The sequence below is a fragment of the Mustela nivalis genome, assembly GCF_964662115.1.
Source record: "Mustela nivalis genome assembly, chromosome: 6".
NCBI lineage: Eukaryota > Metazoa > Chordata > Mammalia > Carnivora > Mustelidae > Mustela > Mustela nivalis.
In genome coordinates, this window is record NC_139025.1 from 56,462,662 (window position 1) to 56,476,421 (window position 13,760).

Here is a 13,760-nt window from a genome sequence, read left to right on the forward strand (position 1 = left end):
AAAAATACTTGTAGAATTGGAGTTAAAAAAAGGTAAATTGTGGTTCCTTGTGGTTCCAAGGAATCATAGCAATATGTGGCATAATTGGAAGTGCCATGAAGAGAACCATTAACTTAAATAAGACTGGGGATTTATGAGTTTAAAGTAATTAAACAAGGAGCCATCAGCCTAACATGACTCTAATGCCTTGGCAAAACAAACCCTAAAGCAGAATAAATGCACTGGAATCAGAGAACATGGAACTTAAGAATAACCAATCATAAATAGCCAACTAGACTCTCCCAAATAAGGCAACTGGTTAAGCTATAGCTGATCAAATAATTCCCTTGCTTTGCCTCCACATCTTCTCTATACAAATCTCTCCTCTAGCTCCTGTTGGTGGAGTTCTTCTAATCACCTTTGGTTAGGTGCTGCCCAATTCAAATCAATCTGTGTTCAAATAAACTCTTAAAATTTATAATATGCCTCAGTTTATCTTTTAACATGAGTTCCCTGACATTTATAAGAGGTGCAGTATGAACTACAAAAATTAAAAAAAAAAACTTTTTATTTAATTAACAAGGAGAGAGAGAGATCACAAGTAGGCAGAGAGGCAGGCAGAGAGAGAGGAGGAAGCAGCTCTCTGCAGAGCAGAGAGCCCCATGCAGGGCTTGATCCCAGGACCCTGAGATCATGACCTGAGCCAAAGGCAGAAGCTTAACCCACTGAGCCACCCAGGCAACACTGAACTATAATAATTTTAAAGTTATCCTTCTTCTTAGAGAGAAAGTGAAATAGATTATGAATTAACACAAACACCAGTGGTTAATCAGGATCTAGGAAGTCTAGATCTACTTTAGATTATACTAATTACTTCCTGGGTTTATTCATATTATAATAAAGAAACAAATGTTATGTAAATAATGGAACACTGTTTTCTATCAACAACCAGCTCATATTCTGGAAGGAAGAAAAAGCATTTAAATAAAAGAAATAGAATAGATAAATGTGTATGTGTGTGTATTCCTAAAAAAGGAATGATTAACTCTATTTGGTAGGTAAGGGATGATTTGCAAATGTAAACACTTGAAGTAGGAATGGTCCAGGCAGTAAGGTAGAGAAGGGTATTCCAGCAAGCAAGAATGACATGAGCCAAATGAAAAGATACACAAGACAGTAAACCTTCAGAATAGTGCAAGGTTATCTAGGTTCTGGACATGCAGTGGCTTGCATGCTCTGCTTAAAGGGATTTGACTTCATTTGATGGTCAGCAGAAAGCCATTCATTGGCTTTATGCAGAATAATAAATATGGATTTCTATTCTAGAAAGTTTGAACTTGTAGGAGTGTGAAAGATGGAGGAATTGAAAAAATAAAAACAAAACCAAAATCATTCTCAAAGAGAATTACAGTAGTTAAGGTAAGAAATAAGGTTTGGTGATGCACTGGAGAAAGAGGATTGGATGCAAGTACAAGCTGGTATATCCATATGGCCTAACTGCTAATTTAATCACTGTAAAAGAGTAAATTAGATTGACACCCCCCCCACAGCTATTGCAATCAGAGTTTAGTGGATCTATACAGGAGTATCTCTTATCTTCAAGAAAAAGATGTATAGAAGAACTTAGGAGTTGTGAGGAAACAGGAGAGCTACTCTATTTTTCACACTTACTAGGGTAACATAGTTTTTCATTTCTACTGCTCTCTTCACATGGGTTTTTTAAAGGAAACTTTCTTTTCAGACCAACTTTCATTTCGGGTTGTTAATTAGAGAACATGGCCCAGATATGGTCGTCTCATTCACAAATAATACCACGTTCTGTCTGTGTCTCAATTTCAGCCTCCAGGAGAGAGGAGACTATCCCAGCTGTATTCAGGGGGTGGGATAACATGGCCTGCTACCTGCTTAGCAAACAGCCATGGGAGCCAGACTTGAAGAAGAGGTTCAGGTAAGTTTTATGAGAAGTGGGTTTAGAGACAGGAAAAAATATATTAGATTCTATAGCCTACCAATATACAGATGTAGAAAGAAAGCCAGGTTAGATGAGAATTCACTCAGTTTTATATGTGAATAGAAGAGGGCTGGAAGAAAGATCCTCCAGAGGTATCTGGATATATAAATTGAGCTCAGACAAGCAATCTGAGATGGAGTCATTAATTTATAGGTGACAAAATCATGGGATTAAATGAGAGTGTATGGGTGAGAACATCTGACAAAAGACAGATCCTAGAAGTATAAAATAGCCAAGGAATTGATGAAAAAAGAGGCAATAAGTTGAAAAAGGATATATCTTAATAGATGGAAAGAATTATATCAGGAAAAGCAAAGACAAAAACAATTTCAAGAAATGGGTTGGAGAACAGTATCAACTTTTGCAGAGAGATTAGTATTAGAAAGAGTGAAATGAGGGGAGAAGATTTTTTTTTAATTTTTAGATTTTTTAATAAACATATAATGTATTATTAGCCCCAGGGGTACAGGTCTGTGAATCGCCAGGTTTACACACTTCACAGCACTCACCATAGCATATACTCTCCCCAATGTCCATAACCCCACCACCCTCTCCCTGCCCCTCTCCCCCCAGCAACCCTCAGTTTGTTTTGTGAGATTAAGAGTCTCATGGTTTGTCTCCCTCCCGATCCCATCTTGTTTCTATTCTTTTCCTGCCCCCCAAACCCCCCACTTTTCATCTCCACTTCCTCATATCAGGGAGATCATATGATAGTTGTCTTTCTCTGATTGACTTATTTCGCTAAGCATAATACCCTCTAGTTCCATCCACATTGTCGCAAATGGTAAGATATCATTTCTTTTGATGGCTGCATAGTATTCCATTGTATGTGTATACCAAATCTTCTTTATCCATTCATCTGTTGAGGGACATCTAGGTTCTATCAATAGTTTGGTTATTTGGACATTGCTCCTTTAAACATTATGGTGCACATGCCCCTTTGGATCATTCTGTTTGTATCTTTAGGGTAAATACCCAGTAGTGCAATTGCTGGGTCACAGGGTAGCTCTATTTTCAAGTTTTTGAGGAACCTCCATGCTATTTTCCAGAGCGGTTGCACCAGCTTGCATTCCCACCAACAGTGTAGGAGGGTTCTCCTTTCTCCACATCCTCGCCAGCATCTGTCATTTCCTGACTTGTTCATTTTAGCCATTCTGACTGGTGTGAGGTGGTATCTCATTGTGGTTTTTTTTTTTTTTTTTAAAGATTTTTATTTATTTATTTGACAGAGAGAAATCACAAGTAGTCGGAGAGGCAGGCAGAGAGAGAGAGAGAAGCAGGCTCCCTGCCGAGCAGAGAGCCCGATGCGGGACTCGATCCCAGGACGCTGAGATCATGACCTGAGCCGAAGGCAGCGGCTTAACCCACTGAGCCACCCAGGCGCCCTCATTGTGGTTTTGATTTTTATTTCTCTGATGCTGAGTGATGTGGAGCATTTTTTCATGTGTCTATTGGCGATCTGGATGTCTTCTTTGCAGAAATGTCTGTTCATGTGCTCTGCCCATTTCTTGACTGGATTATTTGTTCTTGGAGAGTTGACTTTGCTAAGCTCTTTATGGATTTTGGTATTAGTCCTTTATCTGATATGTTGTTTGCAAATATCTTCTCGAGGGGAGAAGATTTAACGGGTATCAGTAGTGATGTTAGTGAAACCAGTTTCAGTGGGATAATATTAGAGGATAGCCCCTCTTGCCGTGTGAATCAAGGAGAAAATGCCAGATGAGAAATCTAAAACAGGGTATGGATCATTCATTCAAATGAAAAAATGTAAGTGCAGATAGAGGGTGTTGAAGGATCTATCAGGTCAGATCCCATTAAGAAATAAGACACAAAATATGAAAAAGTAAATAAATTGCTGGAGCACAACATACAAAGAATTAGTAGACAATCAGCTCCAGGCAGAAGAGAGTCCTTTCTAGAAGCATGACAAAGCTATTATATATTGTTTAAACTCCATAATTATTTACTTTTATTTTATATTTTTAATTAAAATGAGGATATTTTCCTACTGATATTTTAAATTAAATTGAGGATGATGGCATATAGTAAAAAATATATAAATATCCGTGTTTTGAGGTACAAATTTTCTGTGATAGATGTATTAAGAAAAAGTTGTGCAAACAAATTAGTAGCTGACTAATATTTATAAAAAACTGAATAATCAATGACAAAATAAAACATGTAATGCAAAACTAATTAAAAAAAACAAAAAAGATGACAAAATAGTTTAAAAACACACTGGTTTTTCTGTCACCAATTATCACAAATTTTACTGGAATTCACATAAGTTCAAGTATTTCTTCTAACACACAAAAACTTTGATTTTCTAACGATAAATACTTTATGAATAAGAAAACAGAGGCGCCTGGGTGGCTCCATGGGCTAAAGCTTCTGCCTTCTGCTCAGGTCATGATCCCACAGTCCTGGCATAGGCCTGAATCAGGCTCTCTGCTCAGCGGGGAGCCTGCCTCCTCCTCTCTCTCTCTCTGCCTGCCTCTCTGCCTACTTGTCTGTCAAATAAATAAATAAAATATTTTTAAAAAAATGAATAAATAAATCTTTTATTTTTTAAAAAAAGAAAACAGTGGTATAATAGGAGAATTGCTTTATAATAGAGGAAATGATAAACTCAGAATGAATGTTTGATTTACTGAATTTCAGAAAATATGTGATTTGTTTTTTTTAGAAAATCTAAGCTATTTGTTTTTGTTTTTTCATCATGGGGCCAACTAGTTATGGATACATTAGAGGAGGTCATCAAGTGGCTATGACCACTGAGTGACCCACCAGCTGGACCCGGGCATTTGGAGGCTCCTCAATTACCCCCCCCAAACCTTGGAATGTCTGTTTTGCCCACTGTTCCTACACTTCAAGCCATTTTCAAGGAAACGGCCTTGAAAGAGCAATGTGTGTTAAGACCATTTAGAGAATATATGTGACTGAAACCAGTTAAGGGCTCTATACAAATAGAAGTAGGTGAATGTGGAGCTGGACTTGTCTTGCAGCCACCTAAGATAAGACGAATACATAAGTTTTGTTTTTTGTTTTTTTGCTTATTAAACTTACCACCTGCCAATCTGAAGTTGTTTGCCTCTTTCTTTGGATTTTACTTGCTCTACATGTACAGGGGACAGTTTGCGAACCAAAAGGATTTGGTTTTTCCTTATACTTCTAAAAGCAAAGGTGATGAGGTTTATTAATTAGGCACCAGCTCAACTCACGTTTCCAAGTGTTGAGTAATTTGTCAGTGTGAGGGTGCTTAGCCTTGATAAAGTCAGTATCCAAAAGACCTGCACCTTTAAAGCAGTACTATCATAGTGTGGTACCTGACCATTTTCTTGTTAGTAATTCACAGTTCTGTAACAATGTGGACATTGTGAGTATAAAAACATAGAAGTGAAAAAAAAAATAGAAGTTCTAGGTTTCTGTACCTGAACATGTATCATAGCGCCAGAGAACTGGTAGGAGAAATCTCAGCAGTTTGGATAATGTTGCCCAGAGTGCACAGCCAAAGAGGAAATTTGATGCTGGAAGGTATTTTCTAGGTTTGAAATTGCTACTGGCTGTAGTACACTGGTAAATGTTTAACAACCAGCTTGGCAGGAGGGGATAAGATAGGAAAGGTTTTGATATATAACCTTTGCCAATCTCCACGGTTTAAATGATCCAACCTTGGGCGATTTCAATCTTCTATATGAGGTCAGTGAACCATATTTTGGAAGAGATGCACATAATTGGCTGCATCTAGCCAACAAGCTGGTCCCAGACCATAACTGGCTACAGGGTTCTAAGTGTCCTTGAATGCTCTGTTATTAAACATTCAATAGCTTTGACCAATATATACTCTGCCAAATGTTTTCAATTCTGGGTGGTGGTGCATATGGGGAGGTGGTGATGTTTCCCAAATGGAATCATATCTTTGATGTAATATTAAAAGATAATTTTAAAAACCTGCCTTACATTTAGTAGGCTACTGAATACCTACTTTATAAAATGAGAAATATCAGTAATTCTCTTTTCTTCTATTCATCAGTATGTTTTTTTTTATGAGATGGGCATTTCCTTCTCCTGGCTATCATACAATTTGCATTCGTTTCATACTGCTAACTATAGAAAAACTCTACAGTATATAGGGCTTGATGAAACTTTAAATATTGACAAATTTTAATTCATATTGTACATAAAATAGTTTCAGAAATATTAATTTTAACATATTCACATGCAATTTTTCAGGAATTTTCAGAAAAAGAAATTCTTTCATCTCAGTTGTCTTAAGTGATTTTTAAGGTTTTTATTTTTTAAAGATATTATTTATTTGAGAGAGAGAGCAAATGCTTGCCTAAGCAGGGAGAAGGGCAGAGGGAGAAAGAGAAGTAGACTCCCCACTAAGCAGGAAGCCCAACACAGGACATGATTCCAGACCCCAGGATTATGACCTGAGTGGAAGGCAGATACTTAACCGACTGAGGCACCCAGGTGCCCCAACTTGTGCAATCACTGTTAAGAAGATGTGAGGTAATTTGCTTAGTATTTCTTTAGCTATTTTGCAAGACTGAAAATGCTTACTATTTAAGTATTAAGTCAACCTAATAATTATTGAATACTGGTAAGTAATCAAAATATAAGGGGGTAAAAGACCGTGAATAAAAATATCATTTTTATTTTTTAAGATATTATTTATTTATTTATTTATTTGAGAGAGCGAGAGGGAGGGCCATCGTGAGTGGGGGTACAGGTCGAAGGAGAGGAGATAGAGATTCCAAGCAGACTCTGTGCTGAGCACAGAGCCCAAAAGGGGCTCATTTCATCACCCTGAGATCATGACATGAGCTGAAATCAAGAGTTGGTCATTTAACTGACTGAACCCCCCAGATGAACCAAGAATATATTTTTTAAAGCATACATCAAATAAATGAAAATTTCATTTTCTCGGAACATGTTACAAAGCATGGGATATCCATGGTATTTATTTATCTTTACAAGATAATTTTTAAATACCCTAGTCATTGAGATACTTGCAATTTCCTGTAGGGTTTTATGTTCTGTGAAGATCATGTAGAAATAATGGATATTTTGGGGAAAAGTACATCAATGATAAGGTTTCTCTTCTTTGCAAGAGTTAAGGAAGGAAAATAGGATTAAAAAATAAAATACAGATGCTGTTAATATTATATATCAACAGATTTCTAGTTTATATTCTTTAGTCTGTAAGATGGGGGAGCTATTGCATTACACAAAATACTGGCCACTTCCATTTCTCTAAGCATTTTTCTTTGATTAAAACCATTTGTATAAATGATGACCCAAGCCTTTGGTTACATTTTAATGGAGTTATGGTCTAATGAAATTGTGTCTTTAAAGGGGTTTCAATTTTCTGAGTTATAAAAAATTAGCTTACTGGTCATATATTTAAAGTGAAGTATCAATTTTTTCTATAACACCAGTGCATACTGGCTATTACCCCATTTTTGAACTAACACTTTTTAGGGTTTACATGGCAGAGTTTGTCTCTCTGAATAGCATGAAACTAATTTTCCTTAAAAATAAATACTCTGCTATTGTTTAGTTATGCTTCTTCTTAAAACCCTGATAGGTCTGGCAAGTCTCTTAATCCCTGTTAAGAGTAAGAAGGAGAACAGCAATGCATTACAGACTTAACCTCGAATGAATCCAAGTCTGAGAATCAGAAGTGGAAGGTCTTAAAATTTTAATCCTACAATATACATGTTGAGAGAAAGAAAAATATGAACACTGCATAAATTTTAGCTTAAAGTCTGTCTAAACTAGGTTAAGAATGTGTTCATGAGCAGCCAATAACATTTAACATTTATATAATAGAATTTTTGTTACAAAAAGAATTTCTGTGATGCTCCAAGAACTTAGCATTAGCTTATGTTGTTCACATGGGAAAACAGAGACAAAGAAAAGCTGTTTGCAGTATGCACTTTCTTTTCTCCTGTCTTATCGTGGTATTTTAATAGAAAGACTTGAAGTAAGAAAGGTGTATATTACTAGGTGTATATTACTACTGTTCTGTAGGTTAAAAAACTGAGGTGCAGAAGTATTATTATTTTCTTAAAAAAAAATACTCAGTAAATGATCAGCAATCACAGTGTTCTAAGAATATCATTTTCACTTTTATTCAAAAATATGGGGGAAAAAATCCCACCTATGTAACTTAAGGTTCTTGAATATAAAGTGTATAAAATAACTTGTAGTTATGAAATGTTATAAAAATGTTAGTTCTTGGTCTCTCATAGCCATAATAAATGGCTGATCATCACATATATCTTTATGTGTAAATTTATGTTTTTAAGAGTTCCGACACAAACCTAAATACACAGGAAAACGAAAGTTCAGTGGTAGGCACTTGAATGTAGGGTCACTTTCTTTCCTTGATGTCCAATCTGAAATGCTTAATGATTACCTACTGGAATTAGTGCGTGGTGAAAGATGAGAACATATATTCGTTTCAGATTCACAAGCTTTTAATTCAAAATTACATTTATCCAACTCTGTTTGAAAAGGAATAAATGCTTCTTGATTATTAACCATGACTTTAAAACATCATTATCAACTGATGTGAAGAAAACGACTGAAAATAAATTTAGAATAAAAAAATCATTTTTAAAATTTTTAAAGATTTTATTTATTTATTTATTTATTTTTTTTGACAGAGAGAGAGAGAGAGAGAGAGCAAAACAATGGCAGGCAGAGGGAGTGGGAGAAACTTGGCTCCCTGTTGAGCAGAAAGTCCCATCGATTGATGGCAGGGCTCTATCCCAGGACCCCCTGATCATGACTTTAGCCAAAGGATCATTACTTGAGCCCAAGGCAGACGCTCAACCGACTGAGCTACTTAGGCACCCTGAAAATAAAAAACCTTAATATTCAAAATATTTATGTTGATTCTAGGAGATAGATACTCAGTAAATGATACTCAGTAAATGATTAGCAATCACAGTGTAAGTAAGTAATTTATATATATTTAGTTATATTTATATATATAAATTAAGATTGAATTACTTATTTAGTTATAAATATAACTAAATATATATGTTTATATAAAATGTATTTATTTATATAAATATATACAATTTATTTATATAAATATATACAATTATTTCTATTTATAAATATAATATTTATATTTATAAATATAAATATAACTAAATATATATAAATATATATTTGTATATATATTTATATATATTTATATATATTTAGTTATATTTATATTTATAAATATAAATATTATATTTATAAATAGAAATAATTTAGTTATAGTTATAGTTATAACTAAATAAGTAATTCAATCTTCCTTGTAGGACCACTGCTTCTACAAGTTATTCATATAACTTTTCCATTAACCATATATCAAATCAGCTTTCTAATAGTGCCCCTGGATGATTTGACCTATCAATAAAATGTGAGATCTGTTTAGAGTTCTGGATTGTTTTATTTTGTGTGTGTATATGAGAGAGAGAAAGAATGATAACTGATGACAATTCTAAAAGCCCAAATACACAATATAGGATAATGGATATGATAAGAAATTAAGGAACCAGGTCTTAAGTTTTGTTCCTGTGTCTGACACATTTTAGCTGTGTTTGCTACATCAGGCAAGCTGTTAAACCTCTCTGAGTTTCTTCATCTATAAAATGTAGATGACAGGGCCATCTTGGTGGCTCAGTGGTTTAAGTGTCTGCCGTTGGCTCAAGTTATGTTCCCAGGATCCTGGGATCAAGTCCCGCCTTGGGTTTCCCACTAAATCCTGCCCAACCCCCTCACCACCCCATCTTAGCCCCGGCTCATTCTCTCTCTCTCATGTGTACACATGCACAAAAATAAATAAAATCTTAAAAAAAAATGTAGATGACTATAGCCATTGCACACATTTGTAGAAAGATGAAATGAAGTAGGATTTGCGGAACACATAGAAGAGTGCTGTGAAGTGTGTAAACCTCGCGATTCACAGACCTGTATCCCTGGGGATAAAAATATATGTTTATAAAAAATAATAAATAAATAAATAAATAAATAAATAAAAAGCCCCCAAAAAAAAAAAAAAAAAAGAAGAGTGCCTAGCATAAAATTAGTACATAATGTAAAATTATGTTAAAAATTAGTATGAAGGGGCGCCTGGGTGGCTCAGTGGGTTAGGCCGCTGCCTTCCGCTCAAGTCATGATCTTGGGGTCCTGGGATCGAGCCCCACATCGGGCTCTCTGCTCAGTGGGGAGCCTGCTTCCCTCTCTCTCTCTCTCTGCCTGCCTCTCTGCCTACTTGTGATCTCTACCTGTCAAATAAATAAATAAATAAAATCTTTAAAAAAAAATTATTATGAAGATGGCCTCAAATGATTTTGTTTCTTTTGTTTTCATTTGAACAGACTTTAGGAAGATTATAAATTTATCCTAAATCCATAAATTAATGTTTTAGGAAGGTCTCTGACTCAAACACAACTATTAATTTAATACATACCTGAGAGAACAATTTTCATTCTTTCATAAAAATATAAAAATCTATACTACTAGCCCACTTTTAAGGAATTTAAAAGTATTACTGTTTGTTAGTTTAAGATTACCTTGCATTAAATTGAATCAGCAAGAACATACTTTCACAAATTCAGATTTGATATCTGGCATCCAGTTTTAGACAAACCAGCCTCCAGAGTATGTTTGGCAAATTTCTACTTCCAAATCTTGCTTCAACTTACTCTTTTATGGTGAATAGAGTTTTAATCATGGGAGGAACTCTGACATCCACTAAATTTTATTATTCTAAGCAAACGTCTATATCCTTACTCTTATTTATAATACCACATATCTGTCTATCTTTTGTCCACTAGAAAACATTATCTATTTTTGATATTAAATGCAATTCTTCCATTGATAATCATAGTTAACAACAGATAGAGGTTAAAATTGCAGGGTCTACCACAAGGTTACTTGTAGTAAAACCCTGGGGCACAGTTTTGTTTTTTTTTTTTAAAGATTTTATTTATTTATTTGACAGAGATCACAAGTAGGCAGAGCAGCAGCCAGAGAGAGAGGGGGAAGCAGTCTCACTGCTGAGCAGAGAGCCTGATGTGGGGCTCGATCCCAGAACCCTGAAATCATGACCTGAGCCGAAGGCAGAGGCTTAACCCACTGAGCCACCAGATGCCCCCTGGGGCACATGTTTTAACCAGTCCCTTATCTCAGTGTTTTCTACTCTAAAATGCAGTAAACTATCTACTAGACTACTATGAATATTAAAGTAATTGACACATGCCAAGGGCCTAGAATCATGTCTCTTCTTAGTAAGTGTTCCTTAACACTAGCTATTATTTTTGTGTAAGAAAATAACACATAAGAAGTCACTTAGTTACAGATATTTCAAAAGAAAGTATTTGTTCATACCCACCAGCTACGGTGGGTATGAACATATACATGTTGTATTTTCATATCATTAAAATTAATTATGTAAATTCCTTAATAAGTTTTTTTTTTTTACTCAAAGTTTTTTTTTGTTTTTTGTTTTTTAACCTGAAATGGGCTTTTCTCTCTTCCGGTGGTATAATCAGGGCAATAGATAACAAATGTACAAGGCTATATCATTGCTCTCTGGAGATAATACAGTTTTTCTCAGAGGCAGAATTGAAATGAGGACATGTCATTTCTGGGATCAGATCATTAAGCACAACCTCTTAAAAGTTGAAAAAATATCAGAAAAAAATCAGTCACATGCATTATTAATTCCTTAACGTGATAAAACTAAAATCAGACTTCAGAGAGTAAGGAAAGAAGAGATATAGAAAGAAACCTTTTTCAAAGAGAGGAAGTAAATTAAACAAGTTTTTCCCATAAGCTATTAAATTTACCTTGAAAATAGATAAAGGGGGGAAAAAAAAACAACAAGAAAACAGAGATTTGAAGGGAGGAGCAATTAGCCCAAAGCCACAAGGAAAAAAAGCACTTCTTGTTTGTTTGTTTTCAAAGCAATCAAATCTGGTTCTGAAATAGCTTTTCCATTTTCTCCTTCTTAGTGAAAACAAACATCACACAAATCCACATGTGAAGGGAATGCTGAGAGAATAACTTCTCCAAGCAAATTTGCATGGGCCCACAGACCAAAAGCACTTGAATGGACACTTAATTTATTTTAAATTATATCAGCTTTTGCTTATTAATTCACTTTACAAGACTTTGTTGTTAAAGAATTCTTTAATTTGCTTTCAGATTAATAAAAATCACTAGGAAAAAGATACATTTTATCATGTATGTTGTTGGTAGCACTTTAAATCATGTCAGTGCAAATAGACCTTTGGATTTGATTTCAACTTTCAGTTCTTGATTTTGAAATCACTGCAATTACTTAAAAATGTCTTATATGTTTAACATAAATGGACACATCAGGAATCCATTTTATTACATTTTAATCATATGTAACGAATAAAATGCCTGTTTGCGTGTGTATGTAGAGATTCTACAATGTATGGAAAACATATTTTAAAATTTCCCACCACACATTTCAAATCCAAACCTAAGACCAAAAAAGGCTTACAATATCATGTTAAATTAAAACACACTTATGTTTTCAAATACATATGGACCTTTTTAATTAAGTAAACACCAACATAGTAAAGTGATTATTTTAGGATGTTGTTAATTATGGTTGATTTTTAAATTCAGATTTTACTGATTGTTTGAATTGTCTCATTTTCATATTTTATACTTTAAACCTGTAGCTGTTTCTTTTACCATATAAATTTGAGTTATTTTCTTACTGGTTGCCCTGGGATTACAATTTACATCTTAATTTAAGACAATTTAAATCAGATTAAGATCAAGCTAATTTCAATGGCATATTAAAAAAATTGTTTCAATATAGCTCCATCTCCCCTCTTTCTTTGTACAATGTTTTCCACACAAATTACACCTTTGTCCATTATAACACCATCAACGCAGTTTTTAAAATATTGCTTCATGTAGTTGTATTTTAAATAAGAGAGTAGAATAAAAGAGTTACAAATGGAGGGTAGGTGCTATGGTGAGAAAATAAATAATAAGAAAAATTGAAAAAATATTTTAAAAAAAGAAAAAAAGAAAAATTGTTCTAGAGATGGCCTAGTTTCCCAACTGGCTACCCCTCTCCCTGGATCTCAGATTAAATATCACTTCTGGATATCCTCCCACTTCCCCAGAAATCTGGTTTAAAAGTTCTCCCCATACCCCATTATCCCTCTGTACTTCTCATGGCACCCACTGAACTCCATTTTCTGTTTCTTCATTTGACTACGAAGTCTGTGAGGACAGAGAATAAACATATGCACAAAAATAAACATCCAGGATATAGAAAGACATTTTATAATTCAAAAAGAAAAAAAATGACCCAGTTGGGGAGGGGGAGGAAGGTGGTAAGGATATGAAAAACGATTAAAAATCAAGAAACCTAAAGGGCCAATAATCATATAAAAAGATGCTCCGCTTCAGAAAGGGGAACCCTCCTACACTGTTGGTGGGAATGCAAACTGGTGCAACCTCTCTGGAAAACAGCATGGAGGTTCCTCAAAATCTTGAAAATAGAACTGCCCTATGACCCAGCAATTGCACTATTGGGTATTTACCCTAAAGATACAAACGTAGTGATCCAAAGGGGCACATGCACCCGAATGTTTATAGCAGCAATGTCCACAATAGCCAAACTATGGAAAGAACCTAGATGTCCATCAACAGATGAATGGATCAAGAAGATGTGGTATATATACACAATGGAATACTATGCAGC